Source organism: Mustela nivalis (assembly GCF_964662115.1).
Source record: "Mustela nivalis genome assembly, chromosome: Y".
NCBI classification, from domain to species: Eukaryota; Metazoa; Chordata; class Mammalia; order Carnivora; family Mustelidae; genus Mustela; species Mustela nivalis.
Window position 1 is genome coordinate 28,658,439 of NC_139041.1, and position 24,969 is coordinate 28,683,407.

Consider the following 24,969-nt stretch of genomic DNA (forward strand, 5'->3'; position numbering starts at 1 on the left):
GGCCTCGGCAGTGGACAATTGCTACCTCAGTGGGCAGACTAAGGGCCTCAAGCAACTTGGCAATGAGGGGTCCATTAGCTATAGGGGTGCCCTTGGTAGTTAGGAACCCCCGTTCTTGCCAAAGAGCAGAGTGTGTGTGAGTTATGAGGTAGGCATATTTAGAGTCAGTGTAAATGGTGACTCGTTGTCCCTTCGACAGGTGTAATGCCCTGGTGAGAGCTACGAGTTCAGCCTTCTGGGAAGTGGTTCCGATTGGGAGGGGAGCTGTCTCTAATACCGCATCCATAGTGACTACAGCATAAGCAGCGTGCCTCTGGCCATCTGAGGCCAGGAGGGAGCTGCCATCTACGAAGAGCACGCGGTCAGGGTTGGATAGTGGTTGATCAGAGAGACCGGGATGGGGAGGAGTGAGGTCTTCTATAAGTTGTAGGCAGGAGTGAACAGGTTCCGGGGTGGGTGAGGGTATAGGTAGTAAAGTCGCGGGGTTTAAGCGGGGGGAGGTAGAGAGAGATATATAAGAGTTTTCTAGAAATAGCAGATGGAATAGTTGAAGACAGGAAGGAGTCAGATGGGCCAGAGATCGGTGGCTAAGGAGGTCTGTGAGTCGGTGGGGAGAGTAGACCGTGATAGGCTGCCCTAAGGTAAGTTTAAGGGCCTCCTTTGTAAGAGAAGCGGCTGCCGCTAGGGCTCTGAGGCAAGGTTGCCATCCCCAGGCGGTGGCATCCAGTTGCTTGGACAGGTAGGCTATAGCCCTATGCGTAGGTCCCACCTGTTGTGTTAGGAGGCCGGTGGCAGAGCCGGAGCGCTCATCGGTGTAGAGATGGAATGGTTTAGAGATATCAGGTAGGGCTAAAACTGGCCTGGTGGCAAGGCGGTCTCTCAGCTTAAGGAATGACTGGCGGATTGAAGTGGGATCAGTCAGGGGACCCTGGGGGGTCTCTTTAGCTCCCTGGTACAGAGGATGGGCCAGGATAGAGAAATTTGGAATCCAATGTCTAAAGAACCCGACCAACCCAAGAAAAGATAGTATCTCATCCGCCATTTGGGGAGGTTGGAGTTCTTGGAGGAGTCTTATGCGGTCCCCAGTAAGGGACTTAGAAGTGGGAGTCAGGAATATGCCCAGATAGGTAACCGAAGGGGCACACAATTGGGCTTTAGAGGGGGTGACTCGATATCCCTTGGCCCCCAGGAAATTAAGTAGGGTGGAAGTGTCGTCTTGGGAGACCGAGAGGGAGGGGCTACAGAGGAGGAGGTCATCCACATACTGTAGTAGAGTGCTGGCCTTAAGGGTGCACTGCTGTAAATCTGTAGTCAAGGCCTGGCCGAAAATGTGGGGGCTATCCCTGAACCCCTGGGGTAGGACAGTCCAAGTTAGTTGTCCAGAAGCATGCATGTCAGGATCCTCCCAGGTGAAGGCAAAAAGAAAATAGGAATCAGGGTGCAAGGGGACGGTGAAAAAAGCGTCCTTTAGCTCCAGTCAGTAAAGTGAGAGGTGCTTGGGGGAACGCGAGACAGTAGGGTTAGGAACGACTGAGTGGAGGGGGACCACGACCTCGTTGATAAGCCTAAGGTCTTGTACCAGTCGACAAGCCCCTGAGGGCTTGCGTACTGGGAGGATGGGGTGTTACAGGGGGAAATGATGGGGATCATGAGTCCCTGACGTTAAAGCCGTTCTATGATAGTTTCAGGCCCTGGCGGTGGGCTAAGGAAATAGGGAACTGAGCTTGAGGGAAACTTAGAGTTATCCTTAAGCTGTACTTTAACCGGGGTAAGGTGGGAAGCAATGATGGGTTCCGAGGTGTCCCACACCTGAGGGTCTACAGTAGGTAGGTCATCTGGAGTGAGGGTCGAGGGAGTGGAGAGGTGTAGGATGAGACGGGTTGAGGTAGATAGAGGGGAGGAAGGGGAGAGGCAGATAGTTGCCCTTAGTTTCTGGAGAATGTCCCTACCCAGTAGAGGGACCAGGCAGGAAGGAATCATAGGAACGAGTGGGGGAAGGGAAACCCATCCAGGCTACTACAGGTAAGGGGAAGGGTCACCCTAGGATTGGAGGAGGTCCCATCGATCCCCGTAACAGTAATTGGTGAGGTTCGAGTAAGTCCCAAGTAGGAAGGCAGAACAGAGTAGGTAGCCCCCGTGTCCAGCAAAAAAGAGATGGACTTCCCCGCTACCTGGAGCGTAACCCTGGGCTCGGCCTGGGTGAGAGGGGTGGCCGAGTCTGGGCTTTGTCAGTCGTCCTCCAATCCAAGCAGTTGAAAGGCCGGACTTTCTGTCTCAGGGGGTCCCCCACATTGAGGCGCCGAAGATACCCCGAGGTTAGGGCAGTCGGATTTCCAGTGGCCCATCAAATGGCATTGAGGGCAAGGCCGAGTTGGCGGCTTTGGATTGAAGCACTGGTGAGCCCAATGTCCCTCGGCCCCGCATTTGAAACAGGCCCCCAGGCAGGGTGCGATTGGTTGCCCTTCTCTGCTGGCTCCCGGAGCCGGCCGGCCGCAGGGCTGCTACCAAGGCTTGGGTCTGCAACTGAACCTTTTGCTGGAATATGGCTTGTCGTTTAAGCTCAGCCGCCTCCTCACGGGAATTAAAGACCTTAAATGCCATTTTCACCAAGTCAGAAATGGGGGTCTGAGGGTCCTCCTCAGCCTTCTTTAACTTTCCCTGTATATCCGGTGCCGATTGAGAGATAAAATGAGTAGCCAGTACCATGGCCCCCGCAGGAGAGGCAGGGTCCAAGCGAGTGTACTGGGTTAAAGGTTCGGTCAACTGGTTAAGAAACATGGTGGGGTTGTCGTAGGGGCCTGGACAATCTCCCTAATCTTGTCATAATTAACGGCCTTATTAGAGGCTGCCCGCATGCCGGCTATGAGACACTGGACCATGCGGTCGCGGCGCCAGTGGCCATCTTGGCTATCCTGATCATCTCAACCTGGTTCTACAGCTGGGACCGCCCGGGCTCCAGCATCAGTGAGCTGGACCTGATCCGTGTGTTCCCGGGCAGCAGTCTGGATGCGTTCCCTCTCCTCTATGGTGAGGGTGGTGGTCTGGACCACATGTAAATCATGCCAGGTGAGGTCATAGGCTTGGGCCAGATATTGGAATTCTTTAATATAGTTATCAGGACTGGCTGAAAAGGAGCCCAAACGCTTCTCAATTTGGGAAAGGTCCTGTAGAGAGAAGGGCGCATGAACTCAAACTTCCTCAACTCCAGCAACCTCCCTTGGGGGGCAGACTAACTCAGCGGGGGGCTTTCGAGCCCTAGTGCGGCTGGAGCCACACAGACACATTCACGCAGTCAGGCACTCTTCAGATTCAAACAGATTGGACACCCTCTCCTTTGGGTATCCCTGGCTAATGGGAGGTGATCAGTCTCCCCTTCCATTCTTTACGAAAGGATCTAGATCAAACAGTAGCCCTGCGGCTGTTACAACAGAATTCAATTAAGCACAAAAGGTGTTTACCAACAGCAGATTTCAAAAGCGTAAACCTAGTTCTGGCGACCAGCGCTCTGGTATTTTATCCCATTCGGTTAATGGTTACCAAAGACTTTGAATGCTACCTTAAGAATGACCCATTAAAACTCCGAGACACACAATTAACCAGCAGTTCTAGTCATCTCTTTGCTAGCAGATTTTAACAAATAACAAGAGCCTATTTGACCTTCAGTAAACTTTGATTGGAGTTTCCCGTTTACTGCGGATAAATTTGTCAGGAGTTCGGATAGGAGTGGGGAGGGGAGAAGGAGGGGTTGATGAGAGCGCGGGTTCAGAGATCCTGAATTTAAGGGACCTTGGGGTGAAGGATCCCGGTAAAGAGGAGGAGGAGGAGGAACCAGAGGCCCTCTTGTCAGTGGATGGGTGAAGCTCTCCGGGGGTTCAGAGAGGGGAGAATCAGAGAGGAGAGACGGGGAGGAGAGGTCCGGGTCTTTGGGAGCAGTGGGTGGCAGGGGAGGGGGAGGGGAGCGGGCCAGGAGGACCTGAGAGGTGGAGCAGTGAGAGCAGAGGGAGGGGCGAGAGCGCAGGGTCCAGAAAGCCTGGACATAAGGGACCTCTACCCATTTGCCCTGGCATTTGCAGAAATTGCCTAGGTCCATGAGAATCTGATAGTCAAATGTGCCTTCCAGAGGCCACTGGGACCGATTGTCTAATTGGTATTGCGGCCAAGCGACGGTACAATAATGTATGAGACATCGCCTACGCAAGTCCTGGTCCAGTTCCAGGGTCTTAAGATTGGCCAGCAGGCTTAAAACACCCCCGGGATGTTTTAGGGTCGAATTTGGATTGGGAGGTCCCCACGATTCATTGCCGGGAAACCCGAGGGCTGGAGGAAGGCGTCCCCTCGTCCACCACTGGGTTGAGGAAAAACTGTATTGACTGCCGTAGAGGTAGGGATGTCTCCCAGCCTCTAGGAGTCACAGAGGTCACCTGGTGACCGGCGGGGTCCGCCCTGACGTGGCCGCGATTAAGGCAGGGCTTTCCGGAAGGGGGCGCAGAATCGGGGAAACTCACCACAGCTTCGGAAGTGGCGTTCGGAAAGGCAGGTCCAGTTCGGCCAGGGAAAGGAGAGAGCCTCCCCACTGTGTGGGGGCTCAATCTCCTTCCCGGGTTTCGGCACCAAATGTAAGGTTTTCTGACGAAATAAATACAACACCAGGCAAAGTGGGTGCAAGGCAAGATTTATTAAAAACGCTCTCTGGCGAAGTTTCAGGGCTCAGGAGAAGGGGAGCCAGGAAGGTTGCGCTGAGAGGAGGTGGGCACCCTCGGGCGAGGTTCCGCCACTCTGGAAAGCAGAGTGGCGGAAGTCGCGCCCAAGGCAGGGAGGAGGGGGCTTTTAAGGGGTCTCGGAGGAAGCTCAGGGGTCTTTTGGAAGTTTCCCTTATTTGGATATCCCGCCTGCTCATCGGGATCCCATTGGTCCACGGGAGCCCGGGGCGGGGGTCTCAGATTCCTGCTTGGGCCTTTGTTCTCCTGTCCGAGCTCAGGTCTTGTGGCGGGAACTTTCGCCATCTTTAGTAGCCCTTCCTGCCAGCCCAACAAAAGGCATCCGAATCAGCAAAGAAGTCAAACTCTCCCTCTTTGCAGATGATATGATACCTTATGTGGAAACCCCAAAAAACTCTGCTCCAAAACTGCTGGAACTCATACAGGAATTCAGTAAAGTGTCAGGATATAAAATCAGTGTACAGATATCAGTTGCATTTCTATACACCAACAGCAAGACAGGAGAAAGAGAAATGAAGGGGTCGATCCCATTCGCAATTGCACCCAAAACCCATGATACCTAGGAATAAACCGAACCAAAGAGGCAAAGAATCTGTAGTCAGAGAACTATAAAGTACTCATGAAAGAAATTGAGGAAGACACAAAGAAATGGAGAAACGTTCCATGCTCATGGATTGGAAAAATAAATATTGAGAAAATGTCTATGCTACGTAAAGCAATCTCCACATTTAAGGCAACCCCTATCAAAATACCAATCACTTTTTTCAAAGAAATGGAACAAATTAATATGGAACAAGAAAAAACCCCGAATAGCCAGAGGAATGTTGAAAAGGAAAGCCCAAAGTTGGTGACATCACAATTCCAGACTTCAAGCTCTATCACAAAGCTGTCATCATCAAGACTGTATGGTACTGGCACAAAAACAGACACAGATCAATGGAACAGACTAGAGAGATGGACCCTCAACTCTATGGTCAACTAATCTTCAACAAATCAGGAAAGAATGTCCAATGGAAAAAAGACAACCTCTTCAACAAATGGTGTTGGGAACATTGCACAGCCACATGCAGAAGAATGAAACTGGACCATTTCTTTATATCATGCACAAGAAATGGTCTCCAAATGGATGAAAGACCTCAACGTGAGAAAGGAATCCATCAAAATCCCTCAGGAGAACACAGACAGCAACCTCTTCAACCTTAGCCACAGCAACTTTGTCCTAGAAACATCACCAAAGGCAAGGGAAGCAAGGGCAAAAATGAACTATTGGGACTTCATCGAGATCAAAAGCTCTTGCACAGCAAGGGAAACAGTCAACAAAACCAAGCAACAACTGACAGAATGGGAGAAGATATTTACAAATGACATATCAGATAAAGGGCTAGTATGCAATATCTATAAAGAACTTAGCAAACTTAACAGCCAAAGAACAAATAATCCAATCAAGAAACGAGCAGAAGACAAGAAGAGATATTTCTGCAAAGAAGACATTCAGATGGCCAACAGACACATGAAAAGGTGCTCCACATCACTCAGTATCAGGGAACTACAAAACCTCACACCAGTCAGAATGGTGAAAATTAACAAGTCTGGAAACGACGGACGCTGGTGAGGATGCGGAGAAAGGGGAACCCTCCTACACTGTTGGTGGGAATGCAAGCTGGTACAGCCACTGTGGAAAGCAACATGGATGTTCCTCAAAAACTTGAAAATAGGAAGAGGCAACAAGATGGTGGAAAAGTAGGGGGTGCTGTTTTAACCAGTCCCCTAAATTGGGCTGATTACCTACCAAGGAACTCTGATCACCCATGAAATCAGCCTGAGATTAGAATTAAACACTACTGGATCTCTATGGCGGCAGAAGATGCTGGGGGCAGAAGATGCCAGTGGACAGATAAAGTGGAGTGGGAACATTGGATCGATATGGGAAGAAAAACAAAATGGGAAGGGAGCCACCAGAAGTGACCCACTGGAAAGTAATACCCCAATACGAGAGTGCACTGTCATTGGGGACCAACATTAACTTGGAGTCTGCTTGAAAGCACTCAAAAAGAGCAAAGGATCTTAAAGGGCAATTGGTGGAAATGGGCAGTGAGGGACAGGGACTTGCGCACACAGGCCCAGGACGGCCACCGCTGGCATGAAACCAAAAAGTGCAGTGAAGAAGCCATGTCTAGGTCCCTGAGCAGCTGGCCTGCCTGACAGCATCTGGGTGGCAGCTCCTGTGAGGGAGTCTGGGAGGGACATCAGCTGGTGCTCTCTAGAACCACAGTCTTTTGTACTCTGCACCCATGCTGCATGACTAGGGTCTGAGTCGCACTCCACACACATCCCTGTGAGAGGACCATGCAGACTCTAGTCAGTGCTCTCTAGGACTGGGAGATTCTGAACACTCCCAGCCTGGACCAGCGCAAAAATCTCAGTGTGCTCTCTGGTTGGGACCTCTCTGGCTGTCTGAACATGCCCAGACAACAGCAGCTAGTATTTCTCATGGTTTTGGGCACAAACAGGAGTTCCTGTGACCCCAGAGACCATTACTGGGGACATGCTCTGCCAGTAGTATAGAGGGAATTTATGTGCCCTGGAGCACCCAGAGGGGAAAAGACTGTGGCTTCTCTCTGAGATGGAGGTCTGGGTGCAGTTTGCTTTCCTCTAAAGAACCACCAAAAGCCGCCAAGGGGAGAAAAAACAAACAAACAATCAAACAAAAAAAATCTCCAGAGAAGGAAAGCCTGAAAAACCAGTTTCCTCAGATTCCAGCCCCTTTGACAGGGGTAAGAGGACTCAACTCTAGCAAGAGTCCCTGAAAAACCAAGTGGCAGGCCCTTCCCCCAGAAAGCCAACTCCCCCCCCCCAAAAAAAAAATACAAGAGGACAACTACCACTACCTCATGGATACAACTTTTATTTATTTTTATTTTTTTTTATTTTTTATTTTTTATAAACATTTATTTTTATCCCCAGGGGTACAGGTCTGTGAATCACCAGGTTTACACACTTCACAGCACTCACCAAAGCACATACCCTCCCCAAGGTCCATAATCCCACCCCCTTCTCCCAAACCCCCTCCCCCCAGCAACCCTCAGTTTGTTTTGTGAGATTAAGAGTCACTTATGGTTTGTCTCCCTCCCAATCCCATCTTGTTTCATTTATTCTTCTCCTACCCACTTAAGCCCCCATGTTGCATCACCACTTCCTCATATCAGGACGATCATATAATTGTTGTCTTTCTCTGCTTGACTTATTTTGCAACAACATGGATGGAACTAGAGCGTACCATACAACCTTTATTTTTAATTCACTCCCACTATTTTGGTTCTTTTCTCTTTTTTTAAATATAACGGTTTAACCTATTTACCATCACAATGAGATGTTCAGTAAATCAAATTCCATAATAACCTTTTAACCTGAATTTTTTTTGATACATATACCTCTGTTTTTCTTTTGCTTTTTTTTAATTATTTTATTTTATTCTTTTTTACTATTCATATACAGATAAGCTTCAAGGTAATCCCCTTTCCCCAATCAATGCTACCACTATATTTAAACAAGTTTTAATCCCTCTTTATCTCAGGAATGTTGAGTCCCAAAACAAAGATATCAAGATACATTCATCCTCTCCCACACTGAGAATTTATAACCATCTTCCTATCTCTTTCTTCGGTCAGTGTTTCTGTGTATTTGTTTTTGTTCTGGTAGTATATAAGTCTTATACTTGGGATTCATTTTGGCTGGATTCTTTTTTTTTTTCTTTTTTCTTTTCTTGTCATCTACTTTTATCAGTCTTTTGTGTGTCTGTTTTTGTTTGTCTACTTTATAAATCTTACCTTTGGGGTGCATTTGGGCTGGGCCTTCTCTTCTCTCTCTCTCTCTCTCTCTCTCTCTCTCTCTTCTTCTTCTTTTTTTTTTTTTTCTTTATTTTTGGTGGGGACTCTTGATAGCTCTGAGGCATTCGGCAGGACACCTTGCACAGTTGATACTTTCAGCTACACATTCGTTCAGCCATCTCTCACCAAAATAACTAGGAAGAGGAATGCCAAACAGAGGAAAAATTCAGACACTGGAACCTCTCCATCGGAGCTTTTGGATATGGACATAAACAGTATGTCGGAAATGGAATTCAGGTTAGTGATTATCCAGGCAATAGCTGGGTTGGAGAAAGCCTCTGATAACAAAATGGAATTGATTAGGGTAGAAGTGAATCCACTTAGGGAAGTAAACCCATGATGTTCACAATGCTCTCAATGAGCTCCAATCAAATATAAATTCTCTAAAAGCTAGGGTAACTGAGACTGAAGACAGAATTAGTGATCTGGACAACAAACCAATGGAGAAAAAGAATCAGGAGGAAGCCTGGAATAAACAGCTTAGAAGTCATGAAAACAGAATTAGGGAAACAAATGATGCCATGAAATGTTCTAATGTCAGAATTATTGGAATCCCTGAGAAGGAGGAGAAAGAGGACTAGAGGATATTGTTGAAAAAATTCTCTATGAAAATTTTCCCCATCTGGAGAATGGAACCAGCGTCCATGTACAAAGGTCTCTCCCCAAGATCATAGAATCTAGAAAGACCTTGAGACACCTAATTCTGAAAATGATGAATCATTATTTCAGACAGGAGCTCCTGAAAGCAGCTAAGGGGAAAAGAATCCTTACATTCAGAGGAAAGCCCATCAGAATAATGTCAGATCTGTCCACAGAATCCTGGCAAGCCAAAAAGCGCTGGCAAGATATATTAAGGGCACTAAATGGAAAGAACATGCAGCCGAGAATACTTTATCCAGCAAGACTGACATTCAAAATGGATGGAGAGATAACGAGCTTCCAAGACTGACGAGGTTTAAAAGAGTATGTGACTACCAAGCCGGCAGTGCAAGCAATATTAAGGGGGGGGTTCTTCATGGAGGGAATAAACCCAAGAATCGCATTGAACAGAAATATATGGAGACAATATACAGAAACAAAGACTTCACAGGTAACACGATGTCAATAAAAACATAGCTCTAATAATCACTCTCACCGTGAATGGCCTAAATACGGCCATAAAATGGCACAGCGTTCCACATTGGATAAAAAAAAAAACATGACCCATCCATATGTTGTCTACAGGAGACCCATTTTCAACCTAAGGATACACCCAGACTGAAAGTGAAGAGATGGAGAAGCATTTTTCATGCCAATGGGCCTCAAAAGAAGGCTGGGGTAGCAATTCTCATATCAGATAAATTCGGTTTTAAACTAAAGACTGTAGTCAGAGATACGGAAGGACACTACATAACCCTCTTTTTTTTTTAAGATTTTATTTATTTATTTGTCAGAGAGAGAGGGAGAGCGAGAAAGTGAGCACAGCAGGCAGAGGCAGAGGGAGAAGCAGGCTCCCTGCTGAGCAAGGAGCCCAATGTGGGACTCGATCCCAGGACACTGGGATCATAAGCTGAGCCGAAGTCAGCTGCTTAACCAACTGAGCCACCCAGGTGTCCCGAAGACACTACATAATCCTTAAAGGGACTATCCACCAAGATGATCTAACAATTGTAAATATTGATGCCCCCCAATATGGGAGCAGCCAATTACATAAGAAAACTGTTAATCGAGATAAAGAGTCATATTGATATGAATACACTAATAGTAGGAGATCTTAACACGCTTTTCTCAGGAATAGACAGATCATCGAAGCAGAAAATCAATAAAGAAACAAGAGCATTGAATGACACATTGGACCAGATGGACCTCATAGATATATACAGAACATTCCACCCTAAAACAACCAGAATACTCATTCTTCTCAAGTGCACATGCAACCTTCTCAAGAATAGACCACATACTGGTTCACAAATCAGGACTCAACTGATACCAAAAGACTATAATTCCCTGAATATTCTCAGATCACAATGCTTTGAAACTGGAGCTCAATCACAAGGAAAAGTTCGGAAGGAACTCAAACACCTGAAAGCTAAAGACCTCCTTGCTTAAGAATGCTTGGATCAACCAAGAGATCAAGGATGAGCTGAAACAATTCATAGAAACCAATGAGAATGAAGACACTTCGGTCCAAAACCTATGGGATACAGCAAAGGCTGTCCTGAGGGGGAAATACTAGATATCCAAGCATCCCTCAAAAAAATTGAAAAATCCAAAACACACCAGATGTCTCTACACCTTAAAGAACTGGAGAATCAAAAACAAATCAAACCAACTCCACACATAAGAAGGGAAATCATCAAGATTAGAGCTGAGATCAATGAGGTAGAAACCCGAGATACAGTAGAACGTATCAATGAAACTAGAAGCTGGTTTTCTGAAGGAATCAATAGGATCAATTAATCATTGGCCACACTAATCCAAAAGAAAAGAGAGAAAGCCCAGATTCATAAAATTATGAATGAAAAGGGAGAGATCACAACTAACACCAATGAAGTAGAAACAATCATCGGAAGTTATTATCAACAGTTATATGCCAATAAGCTTAGCAACCTAGATGAAATGGATGCATTCCTGGAAAACTACAAACTCACAAAATTGAACCAGAAAGAAATCGACAACCTGGATAGACCGATACCTAGTAACGAGATTGAAGCGGTGATCAAAAACCTCCCCAAAATCAATCTCTCGAGAGGGTTTCTCTAATATCTTCCATGCCTTTTTCGAGCCCGGCCAGAACCTTGAGAATTGTCATTCTGAACTCTAGATCTGACATATTACCAATGTCTGTATTGATTAGGTCCCTAGCCTTCAGTACTGCCTCTTGTTCTTTTTTTTTGTGTTGAATTTTTCCGTCTTGTCATTTTGTCCAGATAAGAGTATATGAAGGGGCAAGTAAAATACTAAAAGGGTGGCAACAACCCCAGGAAAATATGCTTTAACCAAATTAGAAGAGATCCAAAATCGTGAGGGGGGAGAAAGGGGATAAAAAGAGGTTCAAACAAAAAGGAAGAAAGAAAAAAAAAAAAAAGAAATGAATTAAAAAAAAGAAAACACCTAAGAAAAATATAAAAAATAAAAAATATATATATTAGATAAACTAGTAAAAAATCGTTAAAAAGGTAACAGTTAAAAAAATTTTTTTACCCGAAGGCGAGGAAAAAAAAAAAAACAAAAAATGAAAAAGAAAAAAATTAAATTAACTGCAAGACTAAAAAAAATCACAGGGAAAAAGCCATGAGTTCCGTGCTTGGCTTTCTCCTCCTCTAGAATTCTGCTGCTCTCCTTGGTATTGAAACCGCACTCCTTGGTAGGTGAACTTGGTCTCGGCTGGATTTCTTGTTGATCTTCTGGGGGTGGGGCCTGTTGTAGTGATTCTCAAGTGTCTTTGCCCCAGGCGGATTTACAGGGCCCTTACCCGGGGCCAGGGTGAGTAATCCGCTGGGGTTTGCTTTCAGGAGCTTTTGTTCCCTGAGCGCTTTCCGTAGAGTTCTGGAGGACGAGAATACAAATGGCGGCCTCCTGGTCTCCGGCCTGGAGGAACCGAGAGCCCAGGGCCCCACACCTCAGTGCGTGCTCAGAGAACAGCGCCCAGTTACTCCCGTCTGCCTGACCTCCGGTCGAGCTCACTGAGCCTGGGACCGGTTCAAGGTCACCCCGAGCTGTGAGCTTACTGTTGGCTCTGTCTCTGTAGCCGGCTTTCCCGTTCCAATACCCGCAAGCTCTGCGACACTCAGACACCCCCGATCCTTCTGTGACCCTGCGGGACCTGAGGCCACGCTGACCCCGTGTGGGCTTAGCCCCGGGTAGCCTCTGGAGCGATGTCCCTCAGCGGAACAGACTTTTAAAAGTCCTGATTTTGTGCGCGGTTGCTCCACCGCTTGCTGTGAGCTGGCCCCTCCCCCCGGGGTCTATCATCCCGTCTCTTTGGATTCACGTCTCCGCCGGTCCTACCTTTCAGAAAGTGGTTGTTTTTCTGTTTCCAGAATTGCTGTTCTTCTTCTTTTCGATCTGCCGATGGATTTGCAGGTGTTTGCAATCTTTAGATAAGCTATCCAGCTGATCTCCGGCTAGCTAAAGTAGTCTCAGCCTGCTACTTCTCCGCCATCTTGACTCCTCCCCTCAAACCTCCCCAAAATCAAGAGCCCAGGACCTGACGGATTCCCTGGGAAATTCTACCAAACTTTCAAAGAAGAAATAACACCTATTCTCCTGAAGCTGTTTCAAAAAATTGAAGCAGAAGGAAAACTCTCAGACTCTTTCTATGAAGCCAGCATTACCCTGATCCCCAAACCAGGCAAAGACCCTACCCAAAAGGAGAAGTTCAGACCAATATCACTGATGAATATGGATGCTAAGATTCTCAACAAGTTCCTAGCCAACAGAATCCAACAGCACATTAAAAAGATTACCCACCATGACCAGGTGGAATTCATCCCCGGGCTACAGGGATGGTTCAACATTCGCAAATCAATCAATGTGATAGAACAAATTAATATGAGAAGAGAGAAGAACCACATGGTCCTCTCAATTGATGCAGAAAAAGCATTTGACAAAATCCAGCATCCCTTCCTGATTAAAACGTTTCAAAGTATAAGGATAGAGGGAACATCCTGAACTTCATCAAATCTATCTATGAAAGACCCACAGCAAATATCATCCTCAATGGGAAAAAGCTTGCAGCCTTCCTGTTGAGATCAGGAACAAGACAAGGATGCCCACCCCCACCACTCTTGTTCAACATAGTATTAGAAGCCCTATCAACAGCAATCAGACAACAAAGAGAAATAAAACATATCCAAATTGGCAAGGAAGAAGTCAACCTCTCTCTCTTCACAGATGACATGATTCTTTATATGGAAAACCCAAAAGACTCCACCCCCAAACTACTAGAACTCATACAGCAATTCAGCAACATGGCAGGATACAGAGAAATGTACAGAAATCAAAGTACAGAATGTACATTGTACAGAAATCAGTGGCTTCTTATACACTGACAATGAAAATACAGAAAGGGAAATTAGAGAATCGATTCCATTTACTCTAGCACCAAGAACCATAAGATACCTCGGAATAAGCCTAACCAAAGAGGTAAAGGACCTGTACTCCCGGAACTACAGAACACTCATGAAAGAAATTGAAGAAAAAACAAAAAGATAGAAGACCGTTCCATACTCTTGGATTGGAAGAATAAACATTGTTAAAATGTCTATACTGCCTAGAGCAATCTATACTTTTAATGCCATTCCGATCAAAATTCTACCGGTATTCTTCAAAGAGCTGGACAAATAATCCAAAAATTTGTATGGAATCAGAAGAGACCCCAAATCGCTAAGGAAATGTTGAAAAACAAAAATAAAACTGGGGGCATCACATTACCTGATTTCAAGCTTTATTACAAAGCTGTGATCACCAAGACAGCATGGTACTGGCATAAAATCAGACATATAGTGTTGGGAACTGTTTGCATTGTTATGGCACTGGAAGCCTGGATAAGAAGTGAACTTGGACACACTTGGGGACGCCCTTGTGTGCCAAGGGAACTTGGAGCAAGTCCAGCGGGGACGCTCACATGGCTTGACTCTGAAAGGCTATTCAGGGTGAAAATAAAATTTGCGTAGTTTTATGTGATTCACTTATGACTTGTCTTGAGAAAAAAACACATTCTTGGAACCTTATCACAAATTTTGGAGGTTAATAGCCTGTTAACATCCTGCCTGATTCATTTTTCACTGACTTATATGATTGAGTATTGATACCAGCATTGTGCTGAAGCTGTATAAAAGTGGTTACCTGCTACTCGCCTGAGATGGGGTAGTCCTCCTGAGCCCGCTGTCTCTCTCTCTCTGTCTCTATTTTCCTTAAATCTCCCAGCCCTACTTTCAGGTGTTGTCCGGCTGGACCAGCAACATAGACCAGTGGAACAGAGCAGAGAGCCCAGATATGGACCCTCAACCCTATGGTCAATTAATCCTCAACAAAACAGGAAAATATATTCAGTGGAAAAAAGACAGTCTCTTCAATAAATGGTGCTGGGAAAACTGGGCAGCTATATGTAGAAGAATGAAACTCGACCATTCTCTTACACCATACACAAAGATAAACTCAAAATGGATAAAAGACCTCAATGTGAAACAGGAATCCATCAGAATCCTAGAGGAGAACATAGGCAGTAATCTCTTCGATAACAGCCACAGCAACTTCTTTCAAGATATGTCTCCAAAGGCAAAGGAAACAAAAGCGAAAATAAACTTTGGGGACTTCATCAAAATCAAAAGCTTCTGCACAGCAAAGGAAATCAATCAAGAAAACAAAGAGGCAACCCACGGAATGGGAGAAGATATTTGCAAATGACGGTACAGACAAAAGGTTGATATCCAGGATCTATAATGAACTCCTCAAACTCAACACGCACAAAACAGACAATCCTATCAAAAAATGGGCAGAAGATATGAACAGACACTCCTCCAATGAAGACATACAAATGGCTATCAGACACATGAAAAAATGTTCATCCTCAAAAAATGTTCATCCTCAATTTGAATCAGTGAGATTCAAATTAAAACCACATTGAGATATCACCTTTCACCAGTTAGAATGGCCAAAATTAACAAGACAGGAAACAACATGTGTTGGAGGGGATGTGGAGAAAGGGGAACCCTCTTCTACTGTTGGTGGGAATGCAAGTTGGTGCAGCCTCTTTGGAGAGCAGTGTGGAGATTCCTCAAGAAATTAAAAATAGAACTTCCCTATGACCCTGCCATTGAACTCCTGGGTATTTACCCATAGATACAGATGTCATGAAAAGAAGGGCCATCTGTACCCCAATGTTTATAGCAGCAATGGCCACGGTCGCCAAACTCTGGAAAGAACCAAGATGCCCTTCAACGGACGAATGGATAAGGAAGATGTGGTCCATATACACTATGGAGTATTATGCCTCCATCAGAAAGGATGAATACCGAACTTTTGTAGCAACACGGGCGGGACTGGAAGAGATTATGCTGAGTGAAATCAGTCAAGCAGAGAGAGTCCATTATCATATGGTTTCACTTATTTGTGGAGCATAACAAATAGCATGGAGGACACGGGGAGTTAGAGAGGAGAAGGGAGTTGGGGGAAATTGGAAGGGGAGGTGAACCATGAGAGACTATGGACTCTGAAAAACAATCTGAGGGATTTGAAGTGGCGGAGGGGTGAAAGGTTGGGGTACTAGGTGGTGGGTATTATAGAGGGCACGGATTGCCTGGCGCACTGGGTGTGGTGAAAAAATAATGAATACTGTTATGTTGAAAACAAATAAAAATTAAAAAATAAAGAACTGGAGAATCAACAACAGATTAAGCCAAATTCACACACGAGAGGAGAAATAATCATGATTAGAGCAGAGATCAATGATACAGAAGCTAGAGATACAGCAGAGTGCATCAATAAAACTAGAAGCTGGTTTTTTGAAAGAATCAATAAGGTTGATAAACCATTGGTCAAACTAATCCAAAAGCAAAGAGAAAAGGCCCAAATTAAAATTGTGAATGAAAACAGAGAGATCAGTTTTTGTGCCAGTACCATGCTGTCTTGATGATGACAGCTTTGTAATAGAGCTTGAAGTCCGGAATTGTGATGCCACCAACGTTGGCTTTCTTTTTCAATATCCCTTTGGCTATTCGAGGTCTTTTCTGGTTCCATATACATTTTAGAATTATTTGTTCCATTTCTTTGAAAAAGATGGATGGTACTTTGATAGGAATTGCATTAAATGTGTAGATTGCTTTAGGTAGCATAGACATTTTCACAATATTTATTCTTCCAATCCAGGAGCATGGAACATTTTTCCACTTCTTTGTGTCTTCCTCAATTTCTTTCATGAGTACTTTATAGTTTTCTGAGTATAGATTCTGTGTCTCTTTGGTTAGGTTTATTGCTAGGTATCTTATGGTTTTGGGTGCAATTGTAAATGGGATTGACTCCTTAATTTCTCTTTCTTCTGTCTTGCTGTTGGTGTGGAGAAATGCAACTGATTTCTGTGCATTGATTTTATATCCTGACACTTTACTGAATTCCTGTATAACTATTGGAATTTCATCAAGATCAAAAGCTTTTGCACAGCAAAGGAAACAGTTAACAAAATCAAAAGACAACTGACAGAATGGGAGAAGATATTTGCAAACGACATATCAGATAAAGGACTAGTGTCCAGAATCTATAAAGAACTTAGCAAACTCAACACCCAAAGAACAAATAATCCAATCAAGAAATGGGCAGAGGACATGAACAGACATTTCTGCAAAGAAGACATCCAGATGGCCAACAGACACATGAAAAAGTGCTCCATATCACTCGGCATCAGGGAAATACAAATCAAAACCACAATGCGATATCACCTCACACCAGTCAGAATGGCTAAAATCAACAAGTCAGGAAATGACAGATGCTGGTGAGGATGCGGAGAAAGGGGAACCCTCCTACACTGTTGGTGGGAATGCAAGCTGGTGCAGCCACTCTGGAAAACAGCATGGAGGTTCCTCAAAATGTTGAAAATAGAACTGCCCTATGACCCAGCAATTGCACTACTGGGTATTTACCCTAAAGATACAAACGTAGTGATCCAAAGGGGCACGTGCACCCGAATGTCTATAGCAGCAATGTCCACAATAGCCAAACTATGGAAAGAACCTAGATGTCCATCAACAGAAGAATGGATCAAGAAGATGTGGTATATATACACAATGGAATACTATGCAGCCATCCAAAGAAATGAAATCTTGCCATTTGCGACAACATGGATGGAACTAGGAGCGTATCATGCTTAGTGAAATAAGTCAAGCAGAGAAAGACAACTATCATATGATCTCCCTGATATGAGGAAGTGGGGATTCAACATGGGGGCTTAAGTGGTTAGGAGAAGAGTAAATGAAACAAGGTGGGATTGGGAGGGAGGCAAACCATAAGTGACTCTTAATCTCACAAAACAAACTGAGGGTTGCTGGGGGGAGGGGGTTTGGGAGAAGGGGGTGGGATTATGGACCTTGGGGAGGGTATGTGCTTTGGTGAGTGCTGTGAAGTGTGTAAACCTGGTGATTCACAGACCTGTACCCCTGGGGATAAAAATATATGTTTATAAAAAGTAAAAAATTAAAAAAAAAAAAAAAAGAAAGAAAACAGAGAGATCACAACTAACACCAAGGAAGTAGAAACAATCAGAAGATGTGTGTCCAATCTTGTTTTTGTTTTGGTTATTTGAGGTCCCTTGATATTCCATGTGAATTTTCAGATGGATTTTTCTATTTTTGTCAAAAACAGCTTTAAGATCTTGAGACAGATTGTATTCAATCTCTGGGCATCTTTGTGTAGTATTTACATCATAACTATTAATTCTTCCAGTATATAAGCACCAATATATCTTCATTAAATTATGTCTTTTTTCTTTTAGGAATATCCTATACTTTTCATTACACAAGGCTTTAAATTGTTTTGTTAATTCTTGGGATTTTCTTTTTCATTCAGATTGTTTTCTTAATTTCTTTTTTGGATTCTTCATTGCTAAGGAAGGTTGCGCCTTTTTTGTGTGTTAAAAAAAGAAGGCCGGGATGCACTGCCATTGTGAACTGTTTTTGCCAATAGATGCATATAGTTTAATTTGTATTCCCTTTACAGTTTTCCTTCCTGTGTTGACCATAGGAGGTTCCCTTGGGGGATTTTAGAAGGGTTTTCTAGAAGTACTGTGACTTAGGCTTCTCCATGCAATTACAGGTAAGAATTATTATCTCATTATTTATTTTGTCCCCGTGGACCACAAGTTGTAAATTGGTGATTATTCCCCAGAAATGGAGCAAGCAATGCTCTACAGTAATGACCTGGGGCTGGTAAAGCCCTTAGTTTGGGGAAGTTGTTTCAGGAAGAGGGAGTCTTACAATTTTGTAGACTTCTGGGCCATGAGATTGAATTCTGTAGCAAGGTGATCACTTGTTACAGAGGAGCTTGTCCACATATAAGCTCACTAAGGACCCCCTGTTGCTAAAGCGGCCAGTGTAAGTCATTCTGCTGTCTACAATTGTCCTAGCCCTTGTTTCCTGACAGGGTTGGCATGGTGGCCATGGGACCCAGGGTAGGAGGGTTCTTTGTATGTTAGAATGTAGGCCTGCACTGAGGACTGGCTCTGGACTTTATACTATAAAATCTGAGTCTTGTGAGCATCTCCTTCATGTAAGGCCACATATCTGTTTCCACCAAGAACCTCCTGAATGGTATGAGAGGTCCTCACAATGTGGAAGAGTGTGTACCTATAACTTGAGAGATCTCTCCATGAACAGAATTTTCTGGATGTGGGATTTACCAGGCCTTTCTCAGAATTGGAAATTAATCTGGATCATTGGGGGTACTATGTTTATTAAGGAAGTGATAGACCCATTGCATCATTCTAAATGTGATGGAGAAGGAGTCATCTAATGCCTTCCATTAGATTTGAGCCTTTGCTCAAAGGCTTTAGTAATAACAGGGTGAGTTTAGTTCCAAACCATTAAACACTCATGTAATTAGGAAAAATTATTCTCCCTGAATATCTTTATGTCCTGCACCTTTGGGTTTGGATTTTCCCTTGTCATCAGAAGCCCCAGTTATGGAATTGGGATGGTCTTTGCTTTGATTCTGAATGACTTAGTGGAAGGGCCCCGGGGAGGCTACTTGTAGGTGGAGAGTTGAATTCACCTGTGTAAGTCAAGAATTTGACCCTTAGGCTCTGGGAAAGTATTTTAAAAAGTTATACGTTTTGAGGTCTGGAAACATAGGCTAGTTGCTCCGTTTCTGGGGTGGTAAATAATAGCTAAGAGACAGTATTAAATACTCTTAACTAATTAGCCCCTTCTTCTCCCTTGTACTGTACAAAATTTAAATTAAAAAATATATACATATTTATTTATATTTAAAGATTTTATTTATTTATTTGTCAGAGAGGGTGAGCACAGGCAGACAGAGTGGCAGGCAGAGGGAGAAGCAGGCTCCCCGCTGAGTGAGGAGTCTGATGCGGGCTGGATCCCAGGACCCTGAGACCATGACCTGAGCCCAAGGCAGAGGCTTAGCCCCCTAAGCCCTCACATAGCTATTTTTAATGGAGTTCTAAAGTCATTTCTTCCTCTGTGCATTGACAGGGAAAACAAAAACAAAAACAAAAAGTTTTTGATGGGGTGCATGAAAAATCACATTCTTAACATGTATCTTTAGTACTTAGTACCCAGTGGCCATAAAATATGGAAAAATTTCTTTCTGATTTATTAAATCCTATTTAGCAGCTTTAAAACTACACTTTTTCATTCAGTTCACAAAAAATGAGTATCTGTGCCAAGCAAAATAAGTGATACTTAAGACATTTATACATTCTTTAAAGGTCATCAATTCTTGTCCAAAAAAATTATACAGATTTTTAATTGTGGTTTTATAAATGAGATACTCCCTCCCAGATACTGGTGACTGAGCAATAAATGAGACAGACAAAAGTCTATGCCCAATGGGGCTATGGAAAGATAGACAAAACTTATTCAGTTTAATGTTAAACTGACATTTTAAGAAGAATACTAAAAGGGAAAGCAGTAAGTGGCCCAGCTAGACCAACCTGTCCTTGTCAGTGGGTTTTAAGTAAAAGTAAAATTTCTTACATTAAGGGAATTTAAGCAGAAATTCAAAGTCAGACACAAAAGAGGATAAGATCATTCCAAGACAAAAAAATAATAATAATAATTTGAAAATCGAATAGAAAGCTAAGTGCCTAATTGTCTGTAAGAAAAAAAAAAAAAAAAAAAAAAACCAAATACTGCGGGGGTGGGGGGAAATGGTACAGAACACCAAGAAGTCAAGTGTCAACTTGTAGGAGGTTAGTATGGTTCATATATTCATTCTTATAAGTATTGAATATGAAAGTCACACCATGAAGAACTCATTCACCAGTAAACAGATATTCCTAAGGAGGGATAAAACTGTAACAAATCACTTTAACATAAGCCTTAATCAAAGCAGCAGCCAGGGAAAAGTAACCTGAATTTTGAAATGTTTACATATACAAGTTAAATAATAACATTTATATCAAGGTAACATTTCAAATTCTCAATGAAAATAAAACACCAAAATTGGAGGCCCCAAAATTGTACTATATAAAGGACAAAGAATTTATCTGGGCATTTACCCAGAGGACTAAAAATTTATTGTTCACAGAACCTCTAATTATTAAGCTTTATTCATGACAGGCCCAAACTAAAAATAATGTACTCAACTATTCATTCACATCATTCACAGGGTGAAAAGCTAAATAAAACATAGTTCATCCCCACCATGAAATATTACTCAACAATGAAAAAGGAATGTATCATTTATTGTATATAAAAATTGGCTGTATCTCTAGGGAATTAGGTTAAGTAAAAAAAAGACAGAACCAAAGGTTACATACAGTTTTATTCTAGTAAGACAATATTCTTGAAATGTCATATTAGAGAAATGTATAACAATTGCTAGATGTTAAAGAAGGTTTAGGGATGAGAGGGAGATAGTTGCAGTCAAAAAAGGTCAAAAAAGGGCTCCTCGTGATGATGGAAATATTTTTTAACTGTATCCGAATCAGTATACTATCTTTGAAAATATACTACAGTCTTGCAAGGATTATTACTGGGTAAACAGGAAAATTATGTAATGTGTCTGATATTTCTTACAATCCCATGTGAATCTATATTTATTCCAAAAACTAATTGTAATAAAAATATCCTATGCAAATGATAAATTTTATACTTTTCACAATGTTAATAATTACTCACATTACTATGTATCTCTAATGTGAATCATACATATTTAGTCTTCAGAATCTCCATACTGGGTGTGTAGCTTAACTTTTAAAAAGTGCCTTTTTGTGTGTATTATATTAAAAGAACTATTATACTGAAGAGAAGTTTTATTCTATTATGGAAAAGATTCCTCTCACAGTAGAAAATACCAAATATCTGTGAATAATTGTGAAAGAACAATTAAATAGAACACTACAAATTCTATAGATGTCTATGAAACTGAGTGAATCTTGTTCTTGCTAAAAATTCAATACTGGAAAAGTATGATTTCTTCCCCATAGCTTGACAAATACTTCTAATTTAGCTGAAAATCTAATAATATAATTTAAAAATTTATCAAAATGAAAAGTAATGGTAGTGCACTTAGTCACAGTTTTATACCACAAGCTTTTGGCATTCTGTTTATGCTCTTGAAGATTTTCTCTTCTTGTTAAGCATAGAAAGTTATTTGCTAGGCTATATAAAAAATTTTTGTTGCTTATTATCCTAAACATCTTTTTTAAATTTTTTTTAAGATTTTATTTATTTATTTGACAGAGAGAAATCACAAGTAGATGGAGAGGCAGAGAGAGAGAGAGAGAGAGGGAAGCAGGCTCCCTGCTGAGCAGAGAGCCCGATGCGGGACGCGATCCCATGACCCAAGCCGAAGGCAGCGGCCCAACCCACTGAGCCACCCAGGCGCCCCCCTAAACATCTTTTTATTTGTTTTAAAGACTTTATTTATTTGACAGAGAGAGATCACAAGCAGGCAGAGAGGCAGGCAGACAGAGAGAGGGGGAAGTAGGCTCCCCGCTGAGCCGAGAGCGTGATGCGGGGCTCGATCCTGGGACCTTGAGATCATGACGCAAACGGAAGGCAGAGCTTTAACCCACTAAGCCACCCACGCGCCCCTATCTTGAACATCTTAACGGTAATAAATACTTTGTTGTAGCATATTTTTAACCATATGAAATGCTGTGGCAGGTACAAGACTCATTCTCAGTTAGAAATATAATTAATGAATGTAAAATTTAATTCAATTTATAATTAAGTTACAGTATATATAGTTAAAGTTCTTGAAAGAGTAAAAGTCATGATTTTAGGTGAATTCTCCATTGTTCTTAAGAGTAACAGAAAACCACAATGAGTGTTTAGACTTTTTTCTAGCCTTTTTAAATTTCTCTATTTTTTAAATTTATTTATTTTTTTTCAGATTTTATTGATTGATTGATGGGGAGAGAGAGAACATGGGGGCAGATGGAGCAAGTGGGGCAGGGAGCCCAATGTGTGACTCTATCCTAGGACCCCAGGATGGTGACCTGAGCTAAAGGTAGATGCTTAATTGACTGAGCCACTCAGGCATCCTTTTAGCCTTTTTTAAATGTGTACTGTCTATGTCAATAACAATGGAGTAAGAGCTAAAAAAATGTTACAGGACATACTGGTATTACTGTGTAGCACGTTTTACTATCACAGGACTCATATACAGAAGAAACTTGTGAGAGTTTGCAGTTTATTTAATACATTACATCCTTAAGAATTAAAAACTAGAATAAAATGGTTAATCATTAGTTTTCTGTTACTCAATAGAATACTACATATATCAGCCAAAACATAATTTTGATCATTAAAATATTTCTTTCCAACATTCTACAGATTTTTTTTGTTGAAGTCTAATTGGCATGAAATTTATTTTGGTTTCAGGAGCTAGTACCCGCACTTGGAATCAGGTCCCAACCTCACCAGCGCCTGCTGCCTGCCACCGCCTCTGGACCATGGATCCCCGCAAAGGGAACGAGCCTCGGCCCCTCATGAAAATGTATAAGAAGGATCCGAGTGTTCTGCACACTGAGAAAATGCACTTCCTGCAGGAGTGGGTGGAGAGCATGGGGGGTAAAATACCACCTGCCACTCATAAAACTAAATCAGAAAAAGCAGTAAGAAGGTGGATGAAAACATAAAGATGGATGAACCATCAAGACAAAAGTGACCGAGAAATTGTCAATGAAGGTGTGATTGAACCAGATACCGATGCCCCTCAGAAATGGGAGAAGAAAATGTAGAGATAGCTGAGGAAATGGTGGATCAGGCAAATGATAAAAAAGTGGCTGTCATTGATGCTCTAAATGATGCTGAACTACAGAATGCCATTGACTTGTTCACAGATGCCATCCAACTGAATCCTTGGTTGGCCATTCTGTATGCCAAGAGAGCCAGACTTCTCATCAAATTACAGAAGCAAATGCTGCCATTTGAGACTGTGACAGAACTACTGAGATAAATCCTAATTCAGTCCAGTCTTTTAAGTGGCAAGGAAAAGCACACAGACTACTGGGCCATTGGGAAGAAGCAGCACATGATCTTGCCCCTGCTTGTAAACTGGATTATAATGAAGATGCTAGTGCAATGCTGAAAGTTCAACTGAGGGCCCAGAAAATTGCTGAACATGGGAGAAAGTATGAGTGGAAACATGAAGGGCGAGAGATCAAAGAAAGAATAGAAAGAAAGCGCCCAGAGGGAGGAAGAACCCAGAGGACAATCAGGAACTCATTATGGCTCTTTCCCAGGTGTGTTTCCTGGAGGAATGCCTGGAATGGCAGGGGGATGCCTGGAATGGCAGGAATGTCTGGGCTCAATGAAATTCTTAGTGATCTGGAAGTTCTTGCAGCCATGCAGGATCCAGAAGTTATGGTGGCCTTCCAGGATGTGGCCCAGAACCCAGCGAATATGTCAAAATATCAGAGCAACCCAAAGGTTATGAATCTCCTCAGTAAATTGTCAGCCAAATTTGGAGGTCAAGCATAATGTCCTTCTGACAAATAAAGCCCTTGCTGAAAGAAAAGCAACTTCGATCACCTAATGGATGTCGCAATAATACAAACCAGTGTACCTCCGACCTTCTCATGAAGAAAGCTGGGGTGCTGTGAAGAGAATCCCTACCCCTCTGCTCCCCATGCAACTGAAACATTCTACAATGGTTTGCCATTAGGGTATTCATTCAGATAATGTTTTCCTACTAAGAACTACAAACTTTAAACACTCTTTAAACCTTAAAAATATTCAAAAACATATTAAAAGGGTGTGTTAGTCCCTTAAAAAAAAAAGAAATTTCTTTTAGTTTCAAATGTACAATATACCGACTCAACAATTCTACACACTATTCAAGGCTCACCATGACAAATTTAGTCACTGTCCCCACACAATGTTTCTACAATATTATTGGTAATATTCTCTATGCAGTATTTTTATTCTCCATTATTTATTTATTTTATAGCTTGAAGTTTGCTCCTCTTATAAATTTTGTCTGTTTTATTTATGCCCTCCTTCCCCTTGGGGAAGTTCATTTGTTTTATTAGATTCCATATATAAGTGAAATCATATGGTATTTGTCTTCCTCTCTCTGATTTATTTCCCGTAGCATAATGTGTTCTAGGTCCATCCATGTTGTCACAAAAGGCAAGATTTCATTCTTTTTATCGCTCAGTAAACATTCTGTCATATATAGACCATATTTTCTTAATCATTTGT

At 42.7% G+C, this 24,969-nt stretch overlaps 1 pseudogene across 1 annotated transcript in view; it reads left to right on the plus strand.

Annotated features, from left to right (window-relative positions):
• The window catches only part of LOC309856874 (putative protein FAM10A5 pseudogene), a 352,871-nt pseudogene extending 328,343 nt beyond the window's left edge, over positions 1-24,528 (plus strand). Inside the window, exon 2 of the transcript XR_014316641.1 lies at positions 23,325-24,528. The product of XR_014316641.1 is annotated as a putative protein FAM10A5 pseudogene (transcript). The remainder of the gene's footprint in view (positions 1-23,324) is intronic.
• The last annotated feature ends 441 nt before the right edge of the window (positions 24,529-24,969 follow it).